Source organism: Nicotiana tabacum, chromosome 20 (assembly GCF_000715075.1).
Source record: "Nicotiana tabacum cultivar K326 chromosome 20, ASM71507v2, whole genome shotgun sequence".
NCBI classification, from domain to species: domain Eukaryota; kingdom Viridiplantae; phylum Streptophyta; class Magnoliopsida; order Solanales; family Solanaceae; genus Nicotiana; species Nicotiana tabacum.
Genome location: NC_134099.1, coordinates 113078761 through 113085672, shown reverse-complemented (window position 1 = coordinate 113085672; position 6912 = coordinate 113078761).

Genomic DNA, 6912 nt, shown 5'->3' with positions numbered 1-6912 from the left:
CGACTCCATCCACATCGGAGAGGTCGAAAGACGAACAAGTGACCAAATAGCAATCACATCACGTACCCTCGGTTGATCCTGAGGGATAAATGTCCAATGAACAGGTGGCCGAGAATGAAGAAGAAGATTTTATCACCCCTCGAACTTTCGTCGCCCCTGAGGAATCAGATGAACCAAAATCCATGATCAAAGAACTCGAACAGGTCATATTAATTGAGCATCTTCTAGAACAAAAGGTATACCTGGGGACGGTGTTAACCCCCGAGCTTATAGAAAAACTCATTCAATTTCTCATCGATAATATTGATTTCTTCGCTTGGTCGCATTTAGATATGATAGGGATTCCGCCATAGATAACTACCCATCGACTAACTATCGATCCCAGATTTAAACTAGTGAAGCAAAATAGGAGACCTTAGTTCGAGGTAAAGCATGTATTCATCAAGGAAGAGGTAACCAAACTTCTCAAAATAGGATCCATCAGGGAAGTAAAATATCCTGAATGGCTAGCTAACGTAGTGGTAGTCCCTAAAAAGGGAAATAAACTTACAATGTGTGTAGATTACAAAGATTTGAACAAAGCATGCCCTAAAGACTCTTTCCCATTACCCAACATTGATCGTCTGATCGATGCTACGGCCAGCCACAAGATCCTTACCTTTCTCGAAACTCCGGGTAAACCAAATCCAAATGAACCCAGAGGACCGGGAGAAAACTTCATTGATCACCTAGTATGGAACGTATTGTTATAATGTAATGCCTTTTGGGCTAAAAAAATGCAGGAGCCACATATCAACGTTTAGTTAATAAGATGTTCGAACATCAGATAGAAAAATCCATGGAAGTTTATATTAATGATATATTAGTTAAGTCCTTGTGCGCAGAGGACCATTTGACCCATTTGAAGGTAACATTCGACATCCTTAGAAATTATAACATGAAGCTCAACCCCGAGAAATACGCTTTTGGAGTCGGCTCGGGCAAGTTCTTGGGCTTCATTGTATCGAACAGAGGCATCGAGATCAATCCAAATAAAATTAAAGCCATTGAGGAAATCACTATGGTGAACAATGTGAAAGCCGTGCAATGGCTGATCGGACAGATTGCTGCCCTGGGTCAATTCATCTCGAGATCATCAGATCAGAGCCATCAGTTTTTCTCCCTGCTTAAAAAGAAGAATAACTTTGCATGGACCCTGGAAGAATTAAAACGGTATCCCTCGAGCCCTCTTTTGCTCCATACTCCGAAGGAGGATGAAACACTCTACTTGTATCTATCCATGTCAGAAGTAGCGGTAAGTGGCATATTGGTTCGAGAAGAGCAAGGTACGCAATTTCCTATTTATTATGTGAGTCGGACCCTAGGGGATGCCGAAACCAGGTATCCATATTTGGAAAACATTAGCTCTTGCATTAATAAGTGCATCTAGGAAATTAAAAACATATTTTCAATGTCATCCTATACGTGTACTAACTACATATCAGCTTCTAAATGTCTTGCATAAGCCCGAATTATCGGGCAGATTGGCCAAGTGGGACATCGAACTTAGAGGATATGATATCGAATATCAGCCTCGGACGGCCATCAAGTCTCAAATTTTGGAAGACTTCGTGGTCGACTTCGCACTTGACCTCGTACCCGAAGTAAAAAAAGAACTCTTGCTAAAAATGGGTACATCAGCGGGGGTTTTTACTCTTTTCATAGACGGTGCCTTGAATGTGAAAGGGTCCGGGCTCGGCATCATTTTGAAACTACCTACGGGCAGTGTTATTAGACAATCTATCAAAACTTCTAAATTGACTAACAATGAGGCCGAGTATGAAGCCATGATCACAGGTCTTGAACTAGCTAAGGGCCTTGGAGCGGAGGTCATCGAGGCAAAGTGTGATTCCCTTTTGGTGGTAAACCACGTAAACAGAAGCTTCGAGGTTCAAGAAGATCGAATGCAGAGGTACTTGGACAAACTTTAAATAACACTGCACTGCTTCAAGGGATGGACACTGGACCATGTACCTCGAAAACAGAACAGCAAGGCCGACGCACTAGCAAACATAGGATCATCAGTCAAAGAAGACGGTATCGTCCAGGGGGCTGTCATCCAGTTATCAAAGTTAATGATCGAAGAAGGCCATGCAGAGATTAACTCGATGAGCTTAATATGGAATTAGAAGAATAAGTATATTGATTATTTAAAGCATGGGAAGCTCCCCGCAGACCTAAAGGAGTCAAGAACACTCCGAGCCAAAGCAGCTCGATTTTCGCTTGATGAAAATGGAACGTTATACAGAAAAACCTTTGATGTACCATTGGCAGTGTGCTTGGGACCCGGGGATACAGATTATGTACTACGAGAAATCCACGAGGGCTCCTCTGGGAACCATCCTGGTGCAGACTCTCTGGTTCGCAAGGTGATCAAAGCAGGATATTATTGGGATAGCATGGAAAAAGATACCAAGGAGTTCGTTCGGAAGTGTGATAAATTCCAGAGATTTGCACTAATAATTCATCAACGCAGTGAACAACTCCACTCAGTCCTATCACTGTAGGCATTCATGAATTGGGGGATAGACATCGTCAACCCCCTAACAACGGTGCCAGGGAAAGCTAGTTTCATATTGTTTATGACTGGCTACTTCTCAAAATGGGTTGAAGCGCATGCCTTCGAGAAAGTAAGAGAAAAAGAAGTCATCAATTTCATATGGGACCACATCATATGTCGGTTCGGGATACCTGCCGAAATAATATGTGACAATGGAAAACGGTTCATCGGCAGCAAAGTGACAAAATTCCTCGAGGACCATAAAATCAAAAGGATCCTATCAGCACCTTATCACCCAAGTGCAAATGGGCAGGTCGAGTCCACCAACAAAAAGATTATTCGAAACATGAAGAAATGGCTAGATGATGCCAAGGGGAAATGGAGAGAGGTGTTGCTCGAGGTATTATGGGCATATCGGACAACATCAAAGTCAAGCACGGGGGAGACCCCATTTTCTTTTGTATATGGATCCAACGCTTTGATCCAGTCGAGGTCGGGAAGCCTAGCACAAGGTTTCAACATTCCACTGAAGGCTCAAAACTCACGAAGCGATGAACACTTCTCTCGAGCTACTAGATGAAAAACATAAGGTCGCATTAATACGAACGACCGCGCAATAACAAAGAATCGAAAGGTATTACAACAGAAGGACAAACCTCCAATATTTCAAAGTCGGGGAATTAGTACTGAGGAAAGTCACTCTTAACACTCGAGACCCAAACGAAGGGAAGCTAGGTCCCAATTGGGAAGGACCATATGGTGTCCTCGGAGTCATAGGGAAAGGATCCTACAAACTCAGCACAATTGGAGGTGAACAACTTCCAAATAACTGGAATATATCAATGCTCAAGCGATAATACTGCTGAGCTCGAAGACCTTGGGTTTGAAAGCATGTGTTGCACTCTTTTTCCCTTAGAACGAGTTTTATCCCAAATGGATTTTACCGGCAAGGTTTTTAATTAGGCAACACCTATATGCTGCCTAAGGGTCACTCAACAAGTATTCAAGGCTTCTCTTCAATCAACCTCGAATACTGGGGGGCATCACCCTCGGAGGTTACATTTTTGGTAAAGATATCTCACGCCTAAGAGGGCCTCGGCAGGAGAACTTTGTAATGGGCCAAAGGGTCAAATGAACCGTCTCTATATAGAATAATCGATCCTCGATGGAAAAACATGTACACATGTATTAACTATTTGAAGAAGCATTCTGGTTATATCAAAAAACACTTTGTATCTCATACGAGCTCTAGACTTACAATCCTACGGGAAGCGGCTCAAGGGCCAAAGCACCCTGAAATACCCAGGGACTACCACTGACAGTCAATATAAAATCTCAAAGAGGCACCCTGAAATACTCGAGGACTGTCACTGATAGTCAATATAAGACCTCAAAGAGGCACCCCCTCAAAACGAAGGCCAAGGCCAACTTACTCGGGGACTAACTTTTCGAACAAGTTCGAAAAGTTATCGGGAAACCAGTCCAAGTGACAAACCCGAAGGCTACGGCCATACTAAAAACTATGGTTATATTAGGCTACGGCCAAAAAAGTGCGGCTCGAAGATGTCCAATTTTTGCTATAAAACTAAAGTCCTTCAAACATTGGAAAACCGGTTAAATCAGGCTACCCCCAACAAAAGAAAAACATAAAGGGCATCGATAAATTCGGCACCGAAAAATCTAAGGGCTTCGATAAATTAGCCCTCGAACAATCCAAGGGCTTTGATAACACCATCCTTCGAAAAACTCTTAAGAGGCATTTGATTATGTCCACGCAAACAGAATGACTAATAAGGTTCTGATACATCGAGCCTTCGAAAAACCCAACGGGTACAAAAATACATGCTTAGGCATAACTAAAATTTCATTAAGTCTTTAGCCGAAGTGAGGGAAAACTATATAGCCATTTTAGAGGCCAAAACGACTCAATTTAAAGAACCTAAGGGCCAATCTAATATAGCCTAAGGGCCAATCTAAAAAGAGCGTAAGGGCAGATATACAAGAGCCCAAGGGCTAGCTTAAAAAAGAAATATAGGGTCAAAGGCCTATGGGAGTCTAAGACCCCATTCTCATTTAACTCAGACCAAAGGCCCCTAGCTCTCTTTAATTTGACTTTAAGTTTGGCTCGGGGATCATCTAAAACCCTAAGGGGTACGATTTTGGGCAATAAAAGCCTAAGGGCTTATTGCAAGTCTAAACCAATACTCGAACTTAACATGTGAATCATCAAAAAAATTCATGAATGGAGACAAAATAAAAAGTCAGCACAAATCAGGAACAAAGCAAAAAGCTACTTTATATTCATCCAGGAAATTTACAAAGCATATTACAACAAGGGGCTCTTATACAAAAATAGAAACTTAATCTATTTTCGGGGCCACGTATCCGGGAGTGCTGTCTTCATCTCTGGTGGCTTTACCTTCTGAATCTTTTTCCCCTTTAGAAGAATCTTCTTCACTTTCCTCATCCTCAGAGCCACTCACATGTCCTTATCATTAGAGGAGACAAGAAATCTAGCATCGGTATCCCGTACCTGTGCTTCGGCTATCTCTTCGGCAAGGTCAAACCCTCGAGCACAGACTTCCTCGAGAGTTGCCCTCCGGGCTTGACACTTAGCCAATTCATTACTCTGTTTTGCCCAGTTGGAGGCCTCCCTCAACTCAAGTTGAATGGTGGCAGCTTCTATCTTGTATATAGCAATGGATTTATTGTCCGCAGCCTTCGTCTTCTCAGCTTTGGCCTTGGCTTATGCAGCTTCAGCCTTAGCATATGCAGCTTCAGTCCAGGCTTTAGCCAGTTCGGGCCCCAACCCCTCGATTTCCCTGGCCTGAGCCAAGCCTTTTGCTTCCGCACCATGGATCTGAGCTTCAGCCGAGGTCATTTGAGCCTTAACAACTTCTTTTTCGGTAGCAAGTCGATCCATGTTCTCTTTCCACTGGTGGCAATCAGCCTGAACTTGATTCACCTCACCCGGAGCTGCCCAATCATGTTAATCTTTTGATGCACCTGAGACATCGAAGTATTAGCCTCCGAAGCAAGTCCAAGAATGTCGAACTTTGTTAAAATCAAAGTGACCTTCTCGTCCATCTCGGACTCGCTTTTTTGAGCTTTGGCCAAAGCAGCTCGGATATCCTTAAGCTCCTCTTCCTTCTGGATATAAAGGAGCCTCAAGGCATTCTCTTCGCCCGAGACTCTCTTGAGCTCAACCTCACATTGTTCCAGTTTGGCCTTGAACTTTGCAAAAGCCTATACACGAAATAAAGACGCATCAGTAGAAGAGGAAAACAAAGGGAGAAAAGCTTGCAATATAAAGGACAGATCCTTACCCGGATAACGAGACGTTGGGCCTCTTCGAAAAGGGAGGATGCATCATCAAAGTCATTGGCATCCTCGATCCTATTATAGCATCCCTGAAAAGGATCATCTCCAATGACCTTATTTGGATCGGTCTTGGGCTTAGCGTTGACTTCTTCTATGGCCCCCTCAAAATAAGTTGCCAACGAAAGGGAATGACATGTTTTCGCGGCCCCGAGCACTTCACTCGGGGCATTCTCAGTAACATTAGGGGACTCAACATTTACCTCCTCTGGTATAGCAGCTGAAGACGGAAGGACAATCTCGACCTCCGGGGATATAGGGGCCTTGCCCGTCTCTTCTATCCGGGCATCCTCACTACGAGGTGGATTTTCTAGTTCGGAAGGCTTGGTGGCCTCGACCGGCTTTCTGGTTCGGGTCACCAATGCTGATTCTTCATCATCATTCTCCTCGCCATCCGGGGAGTCGTGGGCTAAGTCTGTGCCTATTTGAGCAAACTTTTTCCACAACCTTCGAGTGGAGGTTTTCTTATCTTGAGGGCCTTCGGGTTTCGAGACCCTCTTTCTTTTGTTGTCCTTTCGAGCTTTGGATTTGAAGACTTGGTTTTTTCTCCAGGTGGGGTCGGCCTCATCTCCGACGCATCTCCAAGATAGTGGTTCTTGGCCTCCTATTGGCCCTTCGCCAATTCACGCCACTTACGCTTATCATAAAAGAAGGTGGCAGCTAGTTTCCTGACCCAATCCTCGAGGTCGGGCACCGCTAGGGGTGCCCAAGCGTCGGCTGCCAAAAGAAATATGAATAATTTGTGAAGAATGAAAGAGCATGAATAGATACAAAGGAAAATACGAACTCTACTTACGGTTAAAGTTCTACCTCTCGGGGAACGACATTGTTTCCTCGGGGATGATGTCCGAAGTCCTGACTCTAACAAATCGGCTCATCCAGCCTCGATCCTTGGTTTCATCGGTACTGGCGAAGGATTTCGTGGTTCGACGCTACAGCTTGATAAGCACGGAACAACTATGGCCGATACAACCGAACTAGGTGGTTGAGTCTAA